Source organism: Pezoporus occidentalis, unplaced genomic scaffold (assembly GCF_034315485.1).
Source record: "Pezoporus occidentalis ecotype Australia unplaced genomic scaffold, CSIRO_AGI_Poc_V1 ctg15, whole genome shotgun sequence".
Lineage (NCBI taxonomy): Eukaryota > Metazoa > Chordata > Aves > Psittaciformes > Psittacidae > Pezoporus > Pezoporus occidentalis.
This window is the reverse complement of record NW_026913316.1, coordinates 2,624,426-2,644,185: the sequence shown is the minus strand read 5'-3', so window position 1 is coordinate 2,644,185 and position 19,760 is coordinate 2,624,426.

The window sequence follows — 19,760 nt, the reverse complement described above, 5'->3', positions numbered from 1 at the left end:
CAGACTGACATTTGGCTAAAGTAAATGGCTCGATCTAAGAACATTTACGCTCCTTACTTGCTTACTCACTATCCAACAAGAATAACAATCTGTTGTGACCTACAAGTGTGAAACAGAGTTTTGATCTTACGAAATACTCCAGAGATTGAAAATGCAATGGAATCTTGGCCTGTTGGTTAGCTGTCCATACCAGAGGCCGGCACACCTCAAAGGGCTTCATCTATATTGCATAGCTCTGTATTGCTCCTTTCCCTGTTCACCAGAGATATCCATATATCCATAATGAATTTGAAGTTTCAGACAATAACACTTACATAAACAGAGAACCAAACACATGCCCTTCTCATTTACCTCTCAAGCATGAGAAAAATCCCCTGTTTCGCAATGGTGACAGGCTGAGTGGTTATCTGGCAACTTCTCTGGAGTCCAAAGTAATGACTGGCTTAATCTCATTTCCTTCCTTCCTCCTTACTTCCTTACTGGCCAAGCCTGCCAGGTCTTCCCAACTTTTGTTAAGCTAACAGTCTCTTTAGAAATACTGGATATTACTTACAGGAAAAAGCTAAAATTTTACTGTTTCATTTTAACAGTATCTTATGTTTCTTTCAGGTCTGAAGTAGATTTTTCTCCCACAATGTTGATGACACTTTGATAAATAGTAAGAAAAATGCTCCATTCTTTCATTTTTGGTTCTCTAATTTCTGAGCCACCTCATCATCTAGAAAGCAAAACATCTGAAAGCCATCTGCTTGCAGAGAGCACTGCGAGGTATTCCCTTAGAGCTAATACTAATCCTGCTTCAGGGAATGGATCTTTCTGATCCCAAACCCTAAAAACACAGACATGGTAGCATAACTTGTATCTCTAAATGAAGGGAACGTAAAAAAGTCAGAACTATGCATGACTTACATACACAACAAATGACAATGAAGTTAACATCTTAATTAAAGCTGCGGTAAGTTAACATCTTAATTAAAACTACGGTATTTTACTTACTCCCCAAACTCAGGTTTTACTCTTTTCCCTGATAAATCTTTTTGGTCTATGTTCTCTTCTATTTCACCTGCTGAAGATCTTTGAATTAAAGAAATACTAAATAAACATATTTCAGAACTAAGCTTCGTTACTTTAAGTTTGGCAAAGAGGTTTCTTTCTTTACCAAGAGTTACGCATTGAAAGCCATTTCTTTTTCTTTAAGGCCTGAAAAACTATAGCTGGCATGACTACAATGACTGCAGAAGTTTGATCCACATCCATTTTACACCATGTGTGAACTAAGAAACTGACGTTAGTTTCTGTGGATTTCTTCCCCATGCATGGCTGTATAAACAAGAGAAGCAAGACTACAGTGATAGAGTGCTTCAGTTCAGGAAAAGGAGGCCTTGATCAGAGCTAAACACAACTCAGTCAGTGAAGAAGGGAACACTAATATTTGACATGTTTTTTCACAGAACTTCTGAAATATAAATCCATCAAATTACCATTTACCAATCATTTACTGCAAAATAAAGCACACATATTATTAAAAAAAAAAAAGATTCCTTTTAATCCAAATAATTAATGATTATGGATCAGGCCAAGAATATCTTAATTAAATCAGTCTGCACATACTGTTTGAATCATGAGTTTAATAAGATATACAAGCTCTGGCTGCAATGGACTCACTTTTCTACATAACAGCCCATATGCTGGTGTGGTTTGGATTTGTGAATTTGTGACTATAAACTAAAACAGCACTGATAACTCACCAGTGTTTTGACTATCACTGAGCGCTGCTTGTGCAGCGTCAAGGTTTTGTTTTGTTGGGGTTTTTGACATTCCTTTTTCCCACTCTGCCTTCCCAGGCATGTAAGCTGGGAGTGAGAAAGAAGTTGGGAGGCAGCACACAGCCAGGACAGCTGACCTGAACTTGCTGGGGAAATAACATAGAATCAAGTGCTCAGCAATAAAAGCTCAGGGAACATTCATGGCTACACTATTTGCTTTCATGGAAGAGGGAACATTCAGGGCTACACTATTTGCTTTCCCCAGGAACCATTATGGGTGATGAACCCTGCTTTCCAGGAAGCAGCTAAACATCTGCCTGTCAATGGGAAGTAGTGACTGAGCTCCTTATTTTGGTTTCCTTGTGCTTGCAGCTTTGCCTAATCTATTAAGATCTTTTTATCATGAGTTATCTCACTTTTGTCCTTCTAATTCTCTCTCTCACCCCACTGTGGTTAGTGACCAAGCAACTAGGCAGGAGCTTAGCTTTCAGCTAGAGTCAACCCAATACATAAGAGAAAATAAACAAAATAAATAGAGCCAGGACATATGTACAGAGTCCAGTCAGATATATGTGATTCTAGATCCCAGCTTTTACATTGGGAAGAGTCATCTAGAGTGATCAAGTGGAAAATACCAGAGAACCTGTCCAGCCAAGCAGGAAGCAAAAAACAGACCCCCAGTGTCATTCATCAAATTCATCAAGTCTGAGAAAAGCTTAAGGAGATAATATCTGTTACCAGGCAACTCTGCCCATTAAAAAAATCAATTAGTAACAGACATAAAACCAGAACTACATGCAGAGAATGGTGGAAACACCTCAAACTGGGAGATGGGCTTCCCTGAACCTTCACATACTGACAAGGAAAAAGGGAAAACTCAGAGGAAATAGTGTAAGAACAAAATATAAACAATTTTTTATTAGAGAATTGACAAAACACCTTTCACTTCTGGGCTGGAAGAAACCTTTTATACAGAAAGGCTATGGCCACTGCTGAAGGGCCTTAGGAAGGAAACTTTGTTCCCTGAGCACCAAATCGATTAATACATTATCCACCCATAGTATATTGATTACTTCTGCTGCCAAAATTTTGCTCTCTAATGAAAGGACACCTAACACTCTGGTACCAGAATCTTCCAGCAGAAATCAGACCAGCATCTCAAAAACTTCTTACTCTCAGTTTATTTTGTTGTTCTAAATAAAAAAAAAAAAATAAATACAAATAATAAAAAAACCGCAAACAAACCAAAACACCATATGCTCAGCACTCAGTAACTTGCATTTATGCATAGGCTGAGGTTCTTATGCATAGCTGATGCATGTGCATCATATTTATTCAGATATAAGCTACAAAAAGTATAGCACAGTGAGAGCGGGGACCCCATCTCACAGTGCCATGCAGAGAAAAATATTTATAATGACTTCTTCTGCCCCAGTTAATAAGGAAGTTCTCAGGCTTCTGAACTTCATCATTTCAATATCTAAATTGGCAAGGGGTGGTGAAGGATCCCAGAAAGCATCTGGGATCACAGAAGGCACCCACCTTCCCCCACAGGGGAAGAGGAAAAGGAAGAGTCTTGAAAAATGTTGCCCTGTTTACTGGGAGTGGCAGATCCTAATGAATAAAAATGGAAAAGGCACTGGAGATAATTTTGCACTCCCCATATTGAAGCCCGGCTCTGATGCAATACACTGCATACAGTGAAGAAAGATATATAATGTGCATAATTTTGAGTGTCTACTAAAAAATTAATATTAGCTACCTAAGAGTTGCCCACTTCAGTGTCATTCTCCATGAGCTGTGCTACATCTAATTGCTCTAAAACAAATGAATAAAGACAGGCTCTTGAGTGCTCTGCAGCTTCTTCAGTAATTAATCCAGGCCTTTAATCACCTGCATTTGAAAGAGGAAATGAAGATACAAATAGGCTTTGGGGATTATTTTTTTCCTTATAGCTTGTCTCATGCAGCTGAGTGTGATCAAGCCCATGTACGTACAGAGAGCAAGCAGAACAGAAATACAGAACTGCTGAGCACCCAGAAATACTGCTGAAATCAATAGGAACTGCAGGGACATTATGACTTTGAGAATCTGCTCATCCTTTTTCAGGAGCCTTAGGTAAAAGGCCTTATTCTGAAGCTGTGTAAGAGTTCAGTACTGGTGGGGCTTTTTCTGATTTATTTCCATAGGACAAAATCAGGCTTATCGACAGGCCAAGTCCCAGGACAGGGTGAGGAAGAAAGAAGAAAACCTCTGTCTCAAGAAGTTGAGTAGAGCTCAAATGCATTTCTCAACCGATCTGTGCACATGGACACCCACAAACAGAAGAGTTATTCTATGAGCAACACGTCACTGGACACTGCAAATTAACAGACCCTGCTGAGGTTTCCAATGAGAAAAATCTGTCTGTTATCTGCATGCAACAGCCTAGCTGAGTGCATAGTGTTTGGCGTTCAAGGGTGGTGCAACGAATATATCCTATCGAGCATTTTAAAGCTTGTCTTTATTCCACCTCCCGTTAAGCGCTGCCAGAAGAAGGGCACAACTGGTGCATAGTGGTCATAGCACAGGGGTCACAAGCACTTTCAAAGGCAAAGCTCAAAAGGTTCTGAAGAGAAAAGCAACAACGGAATAGACAAATGAGACAATCATCTGCAAAAAATGCCTAATGAGGAAAATAAGAGTAACTGAAATGTCACAATACACAATCTGCCTTCATGTGTATGTTCTGCACACTGAAAGATAGGAAATAAACACTCTTTTTATGTACTACAAAACAAAAACAGAGCTGTGTAGGAAACCTACAATACAAAAACACATAATAAGCACCATTTGAAGGACAAGAAAAATATCCAGTTCATACAAAAGGTTTCAGATTACTAACTCTGAAAATATTCCCCCAACCCCTCTATTAATTTTTAGTCAATATGTCCTGATGCAGGAAACTGTACTCTTACACATTGCAGCGTGTTAGGCTGTATGTGAAGGACAGTGCATTTGAAATTTTTGCTACTTTGAATTTTAACACATTAGAGCTTGAACATAAGAAACAAAACCCTGTATTTTTTATAAAGATAATCAATTTCCCCTCATCCATGCATTCTTGTTACTTCTGCAGAGCATCTTAGGAAAAAAAAATACAAAGAAAAGTCAATATAGAAATGAGTATTGCATAATTTTTTTAATTAAAACGCCACATAGTTAAACCTACCACTCCTCTGCATTGGTGTCCTTGTCGCATTGGTCCTTTGTCCCTGATTAACTTTGGTAATGTCCCCTATTTTTCTGCATCAGAATTGATAGATGCAATCAATAGGCAGGGCAAATGCATTTAGAAGCACACACCAGAATATTCTGGAGTAATGTATTAAAATCCTGTGTGAAACACCTGACCAATTACTGTTTAATGCTGAATATTTAAATTTGCTCTCGTTTCATGAGTGAAGACAGCTTTTTCAGAAAAGCTGGTATTGGTTGTTTTTAGAGGAAAATAAGAGTAGATCCCCAAAACACCCTCCTGGAAATGTGACTTGTGTCAGGGAGCAGCAAAAAACATCTTTTTGCCTCAGTCTTCCCCAAGGTCTACCATACCTCTGTGATTAGTGGAAGGGGTCATGGAGATCTAACAGCAGTGCATGAAGAGTGTGGAGAGAGCTGGCCAACAACCTTGCAAGGCTACTCTCTATTAGGCATAGATTGTTATCCAGGACAAAATTACTAGATTTGTGGATGAGGGAAGAGCAGTGGATATCATTTACCTTTGACTTCAGAAATATGCTTGACTGTCTCATAATATTCTTGTATGCAAGTTATGATGTTATGATCTGGATTGGTAGGCAATTAGATGGGAAAAGCTGCTTGGATAATCAGTCTTGGAAGACATTAAATAGTTTACATCATACTGTATCTGGAGGCTAGTAACAAGTGAAGTACCACAGAGGTGTATCCTAGAACTTGTCCTTTGCACTGTATTTTCCAATTATTTGGATGAAAGTGGTTGTATGCACTTTCATCAGGTTTGCAGATGACATCAAATTAGGAGAAACAGCTGATACACTTGAGAGCAGGACTTCTGTTAAAAGGGACCTATACAGACTGGAGGAATGAGCCAGCAGGAACTTAATGAATTTCAACAAGGACAAATTCAAAGTACTGTACCTGGGAAGGAATAATGCAACAATGCAGGTAGGGGAGTGACTGGCTGGGGAACAACTGTACTGAAAAGGGCCTCAGGCAAACAGCCAGTAGTATGCCATGGTAGCAAAAAAAAACAAGTCTATCCTGGTATCCTAGGTTGTATTATTCAGAGCTATTATTATAGCAAGTAGATAAAAGCACTTGATAGACCTCATCTCAAATACTGCATCCAGTTTTGCTCCCTCAATACAAGACAGACATTGACAAACTGGAGCAAGTTCAGCAGAGTTCAGTGCTACCAAGAAGGTCAGGAATCTGGAGCATTTTCCCTATTAGTAGAGGCTGCGGTAATTGGGCTTGTTCAGCCTGGAGATAAGAAGGCTTCACAGGAAAGTAGTTGCAGCTTTCTAATATCTACATGGAGGACACAAAGACGATGGGCCCAGGTTCTTCATAGTAATGCATGATGGGAAGAAGAGAAACAGCAGGCATAAATTGAAATAAAAGACTGAGACTTGCTAAAGGAAAGATTTTTTTCATCACTTGGACAGACGACCATTGGAACAGGTTACTCAGAAGGGCTGTGCAGTTTCTTTCCTTGGAGATTTTCAAGACAGAAGTAGATAAAGCCCTAAGTAACAGTTTGACCTCCTAGTTGACCCTACTTTGAACATAAGGTTGGAATAAAGACCTGCTTAGGTCCCTTTCAAACTGAGCTATTCTATGATGCTATGATTGTACTATCTGTCTAGTATAGAAGGTCTCAAAATCGCTCTATATTGGACTTCTCGTAAGTACCATCATGAGACAGTCCAACATTTCTTTTCCAGGCTATGGTACCTAATATATCCCCTTGATAAGATCAAATTGAAAATACAGCTGAATCACAGAAGTATTGAGGTTGGAAGGGACCTCTCAAGATGTCTAGTCCATTCCTTCTGCTCAAGTTGGGTAAGCTAGAATAAGTTGCCCAGGAAAGGCAACGTATGCAGAGAAATTTTTCACTCACTCCGCTATTAAAGTTCACTCCTCACCAGATATCCTTGATTAAAAAGAAAAAAAAACAAAAAAAAGAAGGCCATAGCATCCAGTGACTTCCTCACTTGCAATTACTAACACAGACACCAATCCAGCTTCTCCTCTTAAGAGCAGCAAAAATATACTAAGCACTCCTAGCCCAAACTTAGTGAAGTCCCAGAACCCTGCGAGTCTGACAGAAGGTGACCAAAGCAAAGACAGATATTTCCTACGAAAACAAAATGGACCTAGTCTATCCAAGTTCTGATTAAAGTGTCCAAGCAAACTTTTGGGGCCTTACTTTCTTTCAACTCACTGAAACCTAACTGCAATATATGAAGCTGAACTTGAGAACCAAATCCTTTCTAGAGCAACAAGAAATAGTGCTATGGACCCCTAAGCTGGAATTGTCAAATGCTGTAGTAGCAGAGTAGATCAGGATTTTGTTACAATGTTACCTAGGACTTGATATGCATTTGTGCAGCTGTCTTCATATATCCTGAATGATTTTTAAATTTCTGCCCACCTTAATATAAGCATAGGAGAAAGTAAGAAAGCAATTAATTAAGCAATATGGAGGTGGGACTAAAGACTTTCCCTAAAGCTATTTGGGAAAATGAATTTTAAATATACTAAAGAATAATATTCTAACTTGTTAGATATTCAGACAGTATATTTCTCCCTCAAAAAGGGTTACACTTTCTCATGTCAAGTGCCCAATGAGTTATTTAAGAACTGATTCACTTTTAATTTCACTAGCTCTAACCAATATTTCATCCAAAATAGAGGAAGTTATCATTGTTTTTATTAAAGATCTGGAGATTTACTCATTCACTTTCATAACTCAGGGGCTATAATTATAATTTAGATGTCTGGATCTACCATGTGTTATAATGTCTCTTAAGTGAATTACAGATATAGACTTTATAATATTTCTGGGTCTTTTTTCCAAGACAGATATGTTTCCTAAGCTGTTCATGAAAAAAATTTTACCTTATCCAAACAAAGACAAATCTCTAGTGTTTATGGAGTTATCTCTCTTCCTCACTAAAATAGAAGTTATCTGAACCAATAAAGCAGGTTATCCCTGCTTCTCTCCTCTGGAGATTAAACACCTCTGCTGCTGCCAGTAGGACATTGCATTTATGTGCCTTTGTCTCAAAGAAAATATATCTATTCTTCACCAGCTTATATTAAGATAAAAGGAAAACGATTTTCAAGAACATGAAGGACAAAAAGTTAATCAGGCATAGTCAGCAAGCATTTACCAAATCATGCTTGACCATTCTGATTGCTGTCTATGATGAAATTACTAGCTGTATGGACCAGGATGGAGCAATGGATACAATATACCTTGGTTTTCCTAACACTTTTGACATAACCTCCCACAACACTGATTCGGAATCTGACAAACTATGGGCTGACTGGACTGTTAGATATGTTGAAAACTGGCTGGACACTGGGCTCATAGTAATCAGTGGCTCCATGTCCAGTTGGCAGTCAATAATACAAAGAAAATCACAGAGTTGCTTCTGGGACTGACATAATTCCTCATGTTAGACGCAGGGACTGTGAGAATGAAGACCTTGGGCCCACTGTAGGAGAGGATCTGGTTTGAGACCATCTTAAAAATCTGAACGTGCACAAGCCCATGGGTCCTGATGAGATCCATCCACGGATCCTGAAGGAGCTGGTGAATGAAGTTGTGAAGCCGCTGGCCATCATATTTGAGAAATCATGGCAGTCAGGTGAAGTTCCCGACGACTGGAAAAAGGGAAATATAACCCCCATTTTCAAGAAGGGGAAAATGGATGACCCGGGGAATTACAGACCAGTCAGTCTCACCTCTGTGCCTGGCAAAATCTTGGAGCAGATTCTCCTGGAAGGCATGCTAAGGCACATGAAAATCGACAAGGTGCTTGGTGACAGCCAGCATGGCTTCACTAAGGGGAAATCCTGCCTGACCAATTTGGTGGCCTTCTATGATGGGGCTATGGAACTGATGGACGGGTAGAGCAGTTGGTGTCATCTACCTGGACTTGCGTAAAGCATTCAACATCCTTGTCTCTAAATTGGAGAGACATCAATTTGATGGATGGACCACTTGGTGAATAAAGAACTTACTGGATGGCCGCACACAAAGGGTTGTGGTCAATGGCTCAGTGTCCAGCTGGAGACCAGTAACGAGTGGTGTCCCTCAGGGATCGGTGCTGGGACCGGTCTTGTTTAACATCTTCGTCGCTGACATGGACAGTGGGATTGAGTGCACCCTCAGCAAGTTTGCCAACGACACCAGGCTGTGTGGTTTGGTTGATACACTGGAGGGAAGGAATGCCATCCAGAGGGACCTCGACATGCTTGTGAGGTGGGCTGATGCCAACCTCATGAAGTTTAACCATGCCAAGTGCAAGGTCCTACACCTGGGGTGGACCAATCCCAGGCACAGCTACAGGTTGGGCAGAGAAGAGATTCAGAGCAGCCCTGTGGAGAAGGACTTGGGGGTGTTGGTTGATGAGAAAATGAACATGAGCCGGCTTCAGTGTGCACTTGCAGCCTGGAAAGCCAACCATATCCTGGGCTGCATCAAAAGGAGCGTGACCAGCAGGTCGAAGGAGGTGATCCTGCCCCTTTACTCTGCTCTTGTGAGACCTCACCTGGAGTATTGTGTGCAGTTCTGGTGTCTTCAACATAAAAAGACATGGAACTGTTGGAACAAGTCCAGAGGAGGGCCATGAGGATGATCAGGGGACTGGAGCACCTCCCGTATGAAGACAGGCTGAGAAAGTTGGGGCTGTTCAGCCTGGAGAAGAGAAGGCTGCGTGCAGACCTCATAGCAGCCTTCCAGTATCTGAAGGGGGCCTACAGGGACGCTAGGGAGGGACTCTTCATTAGGGACTGTAGTGATAGGACAAGGGGTAATGGGTTCAAACTTAAACAGGAGAAGTTTAGATTGGATATAAGGAAGAAATTCTTTCCTGTTAGGGTGGTGAGGCACTGGAATGGGTTGCTCAGGGAGTTGTGAATGCTCCATCCCTGGCAGTGTTCAAGACCAGGTTGGAGAAGGCCTTGGGTGACATGGTTTAGTGTGAGGTGTCCCTGCCCATGGCAGGGGGGTTGGAACTAGACGATCTTAAGGTCCTTTCCAACCCTAGCTATTCTATGATTCATCAGCAACCTGGGTCATGAGAAATATTTTCACTTCATATTTTTACTTACCAGCAAATATGAGGACAGTACTAAATGGAGGTAAAGTTGATACAATAAATGGTCGAGTTTTAATTCACAGCAGTCTTGAGAAACTTGTAAACTAGGCCAACTAGAATTTCCTGAAGCTCAATAAGGAGAATTGCAAAGCTCTGTGCCTGGGAAGAATAACCTCATGCAGAAGTACAGTTGGAAAATGGCTTTTTGAGTCCCAGCCCTTCTGAAAGGACCAGGGGCCATAGGGGATGCCTGTCTGAATATGAGCCACCATAAAGTCTCCCTTTAAAAGTTGCAAGGTAATACTGGGCTACATTAAGAAAAGTGTAACCATCAGGTCAAGGGAGTTACCGCACTGAAGAGGCTGTATTTGGAAAGCTATGTTCAGTTTGGTGCTCTGCAGTTCACAAAAGATGCTGAGAATTTGAAGAAGGTCCAGTAGAAGACTATAAAGTTGGTCAGCAAATGTTCCATTAGAAGAGATTGAGAGAGCTGGGCTTTTTTAGTCTGGCAAAGATGGTGATCATTAATAACAACCTACAGCTACTTGAAAAGTAGCTACAATGACAATGGAGACAACGTCATCAGATACGGCCAATGGCAAAATAAAGGGCAACAGGGAGTAGCTGCACTTAGGTAGATTGATGGACATTAAAAAAAATTTGTTCACTAGAAAGATAGTTTAGCACTGGAATATATTATTCACATAAGTGGTATTTCCATCCTTAGAGGTTTTCAAGATTGGTTAGACAAAACTGCAGCTGACTTGATGTAGAGTTGCTAACAGTCCTACTTCAAGCAGAAGGACGCACTAACAGGCATCACTTCCAAAAAATTTGTAATGATTCTCTGAATGTGAGATTTGTCTTTACTCCAGAGATAGTTCTCTAGTGATCTTTATTCTTCTGCATACATTCATTGTGACACTTTGCTGTTCCCAGAAGGAGCAATGGGTATGCCTGGCATTCACTACTATAACCACAGTTTATGTAGACATTCTTGAATACAAAATACAGAGTCTAGATACTGCTGACAATGCAGTCACAGCAAGAAAAAGCTGACCTTAGGCAGTGAGTAGAATTTCCAACCAGTTTCCATTGTGGTTTTTTTGCTGCAGCCATAATATTGACAGTACCTGAGCTAAGCAGCTTCTAGCTAGATCAACTTGTTCATCTCAACTGCAGCTGCTGTAACACAGATATACCACAAATCCAACACTCACAAGCCATAGGGATCTTCAGAAGCTTCTCTCAGCTGTTGACCAGCCCTGGAGCTCTGGCTGGTCAACAGCTATTTCCTGCAGTTTGGATAATAAAGCTTTTATAACTTTCATGCAAGTAGATAAAACCAAGTTATGCCTCTGAGTTACTAGAGAACAGCAGTAACACCCGATTTTTTCATTTTCCTTCTAATAAAATAATAAAATAGTAATTCCATAAAAGGAAATAGTAATTCCAAAAAGGAAAATATGCAGCACATCTGGGGTTACAACTGGTATCACCGCACTTGAGTAGCAGAGGCTACTCAAGAGTGATGCTCACAGTAGTTAAAAAAATTTACAGTAGTTAAAAATTTTTTTAAAAAGCTACATTTCAATTCAGTGCAGATTTATACTTGCTTCACAAAAAAAAAAAAATCCTTTTATTTAAGCTGACATGAAGCTATTTTGTTAGGGCTTAAGCAGCTGCCCTTATAAAACATTAGATTCTCAATTGGATCAAACTAATTTGACTTACAATAAATGGGAGGAATGGTTTAATTAGCACCATTGAATATACTCCACACCAGACTAGATTTTTGTCTCTGCACCAGGCAGAACTCATTAAAAAAGAGAACTCAACCTTTTGCTCATAATTGCCTTTGGAAGACCAGCACTTGAGACAATTTTCTAATTGCAGAAGAGGAACTGCACTAAGCTACCATTAGAATGCATCTATTAATTTAGTTTTATTTTCTGCTTAGCCTTCCAAAACTAATTATTTAACACTGAGGTTAGGAACCTGGAGAGTGTGCCTCAAGAGGGATGGGGCAGAAGGTCTCCTGAGCCTTGAGGGCAGAGGAAGGTTCAAACATAATTTTTGTGAAACTGCACAATGAAAAAAGGCCCCCACAAACAAACCCTGGAAAAGGAATGCCTTCCAGCATTGGTTTTGTCTTCACAGATGTCTTAAAAGATTGGAGAGTAACATGGCAGATTAAATTCACTGTTGATAAATGTGAAGTTATGCATACAGAAAAAAGAGAGTGACAGGCTTTGAACTGACCATAATGAGCCAGAAAATACAGCTCAGATTTCCTCTATGACAGTAGCAGTCAAGAAAGCAATCACTGAGATCACCTCTGATGAAGAACATGTACATGGATAGAAGCATCGGGTTTCCTGCTCTGCATTTATTACCTAGAAGGCATGCTCTGACCTCATAATACACACATAGCAATGTGCATACAATAAACCATCTGGAGCAATCATTTTAAAATAAATATCAAAATAGATTTTGTGACTGGGAGGAAACTGTTTTCACGCAATGTAATTCATCATCATCCAACTGGCCAGCACAAGGTTCATACACCAGTGTTTCTGATGAATAGCTGTAATACAGGTGGCATATAGAAGAAAGAGCACTAGAGTCACTACAGTAACCACGTCAGCCAAACACTTTCCCTTGCAGGAAGCAAGGCTTACACCAAGTTTAAGACTTGCTTTGGCTGTGCTTGAAACACAGCCAAAGATCAAATTAAAGAGACTTAATAGAACAGAAAGGACCTCAGCTGTACCTCTGAGAGGAACCTCAGCATCTTCCAAGATTTACCTCTAAGTCTGCAGGTTGTCTAGTGAGTGATCTCAGTGTTGTCTTGCACATAAGAATGACTTCACTCGCTCAGCCCAGCAAGTCTCTGCTTTACTGTCATCCTATGTGTAGATTTTGATAAACGCCACTTACTGTTACTACAGCTGCATCATAGATGGGAGGCTGCTATAAAGAAATGTATAAGCACTATCTAAAAGGCAACTTTCTCTCTGTTAACTTACTATGATAGCATCTTGACCTACTAACCTATTGACAATCAATCCTTGTTTCACTGCATAACTTCAAGTCTTGATAATACAAAGAAACAAGTTAATATGTAACATTGTTCACTACCAGGTGCTGCAGAATCCTGCAAATCTTTCAAAGGTTATTGCTTTCTTTAATGACCTTGTCTAAATTAGGCTTCAGTACTTACAGCAGTATTCAATACATGTAATAGCTACTGTCACTGTTTAAACCAAATATGTTTAACCAACCACTTTCATCTAAGCATCAATAAGGAAGATGGAAAAGTGCATCACAGAAAATGCCTGATTTAAAGCCTCAAAGAGAGTAACTGTGATGGCTGTGGTTGTGGCAATAAGGAAAACATAGAACAGTAACAAGTATGGAGACTGATGAAAGAGTCAGCACTGCAGCTGGATGATACCACCTGGAATCCTCAGATACAGTCGCACTAGAACCCTGCATTGTAGTCCTGTTGCTCAAAAAAAGCATTACCCCAAACCCACACTAATTATACCTTGTATCTTAACAGTCCAAATTAACACAACAGTGATCTCTAACAATATACTACTTAAATTTTAGCAAAGAACCGTGTCTACCTTAGATAATTGAACTAGATTTCTATTTTTCATTTCACCTCATTAACTTTAGTTATTTTTTACCACATCTTTCATATAAACCACAAGCAATACGATTCATTAAGTCAGAATAATTATACCATCCCATGAAAAAAAGCCTCAGGTTTACCTGCTAAAAATAACTACTAGACAAGAAGTTTAGGGCTAGGTGGTATTTTCATGTAGTTTAGCATATCCTTCTTTTAATTTAATGGTTGAATGGGTTGAAAGATCTTCTAATTTGCACCAACTTGACCAACACTAGAAGCTGACAACTTCTCAGAAATAGACTTGGAATCTGTTAAACCAGGCCTAAGTTTTTTATATCTTTCTCAAGGAAGAGAGTGATTTAAGAATTCAGGCCACATAAAAGCACAGGAAGATTACTCTGTACTACTGAGGGAAGTAAGATTTGTTCTTAAAAGAAATGCAGAGAAAATGCAATTTAAGAAAACCCTAGCTATATAAAAAAGGTAATGTGTTATGACAAAGGCACAGGAATTATACCTAGAAAAATGCACTTTTTACAGCTGCAATTCAATTATTCTGAAGTATCTTAAGGTGAGACTTGAATATAAATTGAAGGAAACAAGATTAAAATCTAAATCATAAAAAATACTACATTTTATGGTGTTTCACCAGAATTACATTTAGCAAAATAGTGAATTACATAGTTTCACAAACATAATTCACATGAAGATAAGCTCTGTGAATTTAACCACAAAAAAAACTTATGGTAGACCCTAAATAAAAATCTCTATTTAAATCCAAGATTTTCTGTACCATACAAGTGATTAAAAAATGAATATGATTCAGAATTGTTAAAGGAAGAAATCTATGTAGGATTAATAAAAGAAACACACTTCAAAAGTTCAACTCCTTCATCAATGAGTCAGTGCACTGCTATGCCTCAGAGCAGCATGCACACGAACAATATCCGATATGAACAGAAATATTATTAAATGGGTATCACTACTGGGGTGGGGGGAATATTGCTTTTTTCTGTAAATGAGTAAAATGAGTAAAGACACAAAGAAAAACATGTTTGCAATAAATTAAAGCCTCTGAAGCTTCTAAAAATAATTATGATATGAATCTTCCCACATGTACAGGCACAAAGGATTTCTTAGCTCTGAGGAAGCTCAGAAAAAAAATCTTTCAGTCTATTAACCTCTTGCAGGGTAAAGAACACTAAATATCTGAGAGGCAATCAAGGCAATTTATTTGGGCACCACTTTCCAACAACCTTAAAGAACATTTCTGCTCAAGACACAGAAGTATTTATCTATTAAGTAATGGAGTTTCCAAATCTTCTTGTTCCTCCTCTTTTTTTCTATTTTAAATACGTTATCTTCCCCTCTCCTAGGAGCTTTCCCCATACTCCCTGATATAAAAAGCAATTATCCACTTCCGTGGCCTGTGGATCAGGCTCTTAATCACATGCCCACTTACTGTAAACATTCACCATAGAAATGATGCAAAAATAATACAACCAATTTTTCTCTTCCCAATCCCTTCTTCTCCTTGTAACCATACCAGCACTGCACATCAGTACAGCAGACAGGAGCTCTCCCTGACTGCTGCTCCAGTGGGGTTGGGAAGTGGCAGAGCAGGTGCCTGGGGAGGTGTATGGGGTCTGCAGATTTGGGGATGCCATTGCCTGCATCTGTAGTGTTGTGGCTGCAAGTACAGATCGGGCAGTAAGGTTTGGGCTTTGGTTTTGGGGTGGGTTTGGCAGAGGCAGAGTTAATGCTGCTGCCAGCACAGGCATTGCAAACTATGGCTAAGAGGCAGACCAGCCCCAGGAACTTCTGGATGCATGGTTCCAATGGTGGCATGTCCCAGCCCATGTGGTTGCAAATTGTGGTGGAGAGGCATAAGCAACATGCCGGAGGCCACCCTGGGTTTGGCTGCTGTGCACTGGTGGAAAGAAGAGAGCGAGGGGGATGAAACTCTTACTGCTTGCTGCTCCAGTAGGCTCTGGATGTGTGGGAGCAGCTGCCTGTGGAGATGTATGGGCACTGTCAAGGCAAAGGAGAAGCATCAGTTGCACCATGTAGAGACTGGAAAACCCCTATCTATGAGAACTAAGACTCTGAACTGCAGAAGATTAAGGTGGATATTAAAAGGGACTCTCGGGGCCATTAGAAAGCCAAAACTTTGTCTAACATGCTATGAGACAGTTCTGTTAAGTCAACACCCTTGGGTTTTTGCTGTCTAGGAGCAGAGCAATGTAGAATTTTCAAAAGCATAAGAACTGCTTTCAAAAGCCAAAACCAGTACTTTTCAGCCATTTGAGCATGGAACAAGCACACAGGTAGTACTATGATCCTTAGATGTATCTTCTCAGCATTGAGGAGGTGCCACAGGAAGATTTCAGATGTGGTACAGCGAGACACATAGCAAATACATTCAAAAGAAATCAGGTTATGCCATGTCTTTCCATTAGACAGGTTCAGCCTAAGCAGATATAACCGAAATGCATCTTGCCCACATTTCTACTAGTCAGAAAGACTAACTCAAAGCTTCCTGAAAAAGAGCTAAGAAGAAAGTTAAAACCAGACCACTTGATGATCCTCATCTCTTAAATTGTAAAGCCTTATCTTATGTGAACATCAGTTGGTTCATGAGCAGAGCAACTGCTCTGCCTTGCTGTGAGCAGAAGCTGCAGTTTCTCCTTCCAGGAATTCATAAAGTGAAGCTGATCTTTGGAAATCCTATTGTATTTTGATTAATCCACAGAGGTTGAGCTGTTGAATGAAACTCCTTACGCTCTCAGTTGCACAGAGGTGCTGCCCTGCTCTGCACTTCCTGTTCAAAGAGAGAGGCCTTCATCAACAGCAATTCATTTTCCACCCTTGCTTCACCAAATGGACATAAACTGGTCACTTTCTATCATTTTTCAAAGTTTTTTGGAAACGAGAAGATGAGAATGTGTTGGCTTCACCTGCACTCTCCTTAGAAAAAGGAGGGACTTGCTTGGTCTTCTGCTCATTGCTGCAAGGTTGGACACCCTGGTCCTTCTTTATGGTTGTAAGGCAGCACCCCAGGGTGCTCTTTCTTCCTTTGCTGGAAGGCCAGGAAAATTTGTGTCTGCTAACTTATATACTGTCAAGTAAATGCAAGGAGCAGCTGCTAGTATGTAGGAAGAAGGATCTGCTAGGCATAGAAGAAGGCCGTTCAAAACACAGGGAAAGTGTTGGATAAAAGGAGAAGGGGAATTTATCTGGTCCTCAGTTTTTTCAAGTGGTATAAATATATGGAAGAAAACAGAAGGAAGAAAACTTTTTCTTAAAAATCAGAAAGAAAGAAGGAAAACTATTAGGCAAAGATGTGACAGGATCAGCATCAGCTTACACCTTTTCACTGTGGCAATGCAATGCAGAAGCATCATCTCCAATACAGAGAATCTCTTTCCTGACATCCACTCTAGAGCGGCAAAGGTGCCACTTCCCAGTACAAGGCAGGAGCAGCACCTGCTTTCCACTGCAAACGAGGACAAGAAGACAGCGCTTACATGGAACCAGTTCCATTTCCAACCATCATATACTCCACACTGAAGAAACAACCATGAGCCATCCACTTCTCAAACCAATGCTGAAAGGAACAACTGCATCCTTCATCATTCTAGTTGCAAGGTAGCCTGCTCTGCTGTAATTCAAGGAACAGTCCAGTTATAAAGTTTAGGTTTCAAAGACTAATTTCTCCAAAGCCAAGAAAATCTGTTAAATGTCTTTTTGAGTTAGAAAATGCTGTACCAATGCTGACTGTTTCATATTTTAAATAGTGTAATCATTGACACTAGAGCTGTTTTACCAAAATCTGGTAATTAAAACCAAGTGATGATATTTATACTAGCTAAGCAACAGCTGTAAAATATACAGCTACTACTTCTGGCATAGATTACACATGCAATACAAGTGGAAATAGTTTATTAAACAGCTGAACAAATTGTGGGGAGGTAAGGGGGCTGTTGCTCAAATGTGCAACTGGAAAAATCACAAAACCAGCACTAAATTCCCAAGTCAGGGTAAAAGCTGAAATACTGATGTCATAATAATAATACCAGTTGTTAACCACCCTAGAGCCAAAAGAAAAGCCTTCAGTTCCTGCTCGAGAAGACAAATGCTCCTGTGCTTCTGTAATGATGATCATGAATGTGGATGAATAGAGTAGTAGTAATGAGAACCTGTACTAAGATACTACCGAAACCACTTGGAGAAATCAAAGGTATATTGAGGACATAAAGAACACATGGGAGAGCACAGGCATTTCATACAGGGTTTTTACAAAAACACTTTTAGATAATGCTCATAAAGTACAGGACTACACTTATAAACACTATCTGACACAGCTAAAATGCTCATCTAAATACTAGTAAGGCAAGTGTGAAACCAACTGATTAGGAAGGATCAAAAATTACACAGCCTTATGTCTCTGGACAGGAAGTGGCAGGTTAGAATTTCAGCCCTGGAAAATGAGCAAAGAGCAAAGTTTTAGGGAATGCTTTTCAGAATGCTTGGGTCATCACAAGTCACATATTCTCAAGTGAAACAATAATTTTGTCAAAAATGTGGTGTAGTAGGCCTGGGGAAAGGAGACAATTTTGTAACAGTGGTGAAAAGTACAGGTTAAAGTCCGTGGTCATTGTCATGAAAAAGAATATAGCCTTTAGAAGGCTGAACTGAATCAGAAAATGGTGTTGAAGAGTAAGGCTGGTAAAGCCAAGGGTTTTTAAGAGAGAGAAAACACAGAGGTAGCATCAAATTACTCTTAGATAATAACTTCCCTGATACCTATGAAAGTTTCCATGTACCGAAGTGGGGAACACAAGCAGAATTTGTAAAACACTGAGGCATCCTGCATTGCTACTTGGCTTATGACAATGGTACCTCTAAAGAACAGCAATCCCAAGGGCTTACACACAGCCAGAAGACTAAACAGAGATGTACTGTGAAGCTCAAGCAAACAGAACAGTGTCTACTTGTTACTATTTCAATACTGCCAATATCAGGTCCCTGATAACACCTTCATTTTACTGCCCACCCCCCAAATCAGGCCTTTTTTCATATATAAGTAATGTAAATCCTTTCTGATACAACCATGCTGTAGGTCCTTTCTAAATTCCAGTTTGCACACCTGCCTTGTGGTCACCTCAAACTCCTCAGAGGTTTTTGGCCCCTGACTTTAACCTGCCAGTTCTGACTGAACCTCAGCCTCATTTCTTCTCCAACATTCTTCACTCTCTTCTCCCAAGTTACAGCAACCCTTAACAAAACCCTCAACTCCCTGCCTACATTAAATGTAAAAGAAGAAAAGAGCAGAGAAATAGTGTTTGCTACTTGCCAGCTACATGGACTCCCCAGACTGCTCAGCTCTTTCTGCTCTTCCCTCTAGTGCTCCAGATGAGAGCACAGCGTGGGGGACAAGGGAGAAGAGATGAGTTCAGCGTATTTCTCTGTCAGACTTAATTGGATGCTTCTGCCTCTGAAAGTGAGGAAGTAAGGTAGCAGAAAGCTCTTAAAAAAAAAAAAAATAGAAGTAAAAAATTAAGCAAGACAGGGTCCAAAAACACAGAGACAAGCTGAAGACCTGAAGGTCCCAGGTCTGATCAACACCCCAAATGCCTAAGACAATTCAAAACACTGACAAGCTACCCACCTTAATCAGACATTCAGGAAGAAAGGGTCAAGTTTAGGTCTTCTCAGGAGTAGCAATTAGGCTCCTGGCAGGACACAAAACCAGAGCTAGAAGCAATATATCATGAAGGACCTTTCGCACAGATCAGCTTTCATCCAGAGAGCAGTGATGTTCGGTGGCCACACTGCCTCTGGCAGAAAAGGATGAGAAAAGAGACACCACCAACATTCAGAAGACAGAAGAAAATAAAAAAGCATCTAACAGTGCAAACTACTGAAGAATGCTGCAGAAGCAGTCCTGAAAACTGATTAAGACAGCTTCTTCCACTGTATGATGAAAAGTAGCTA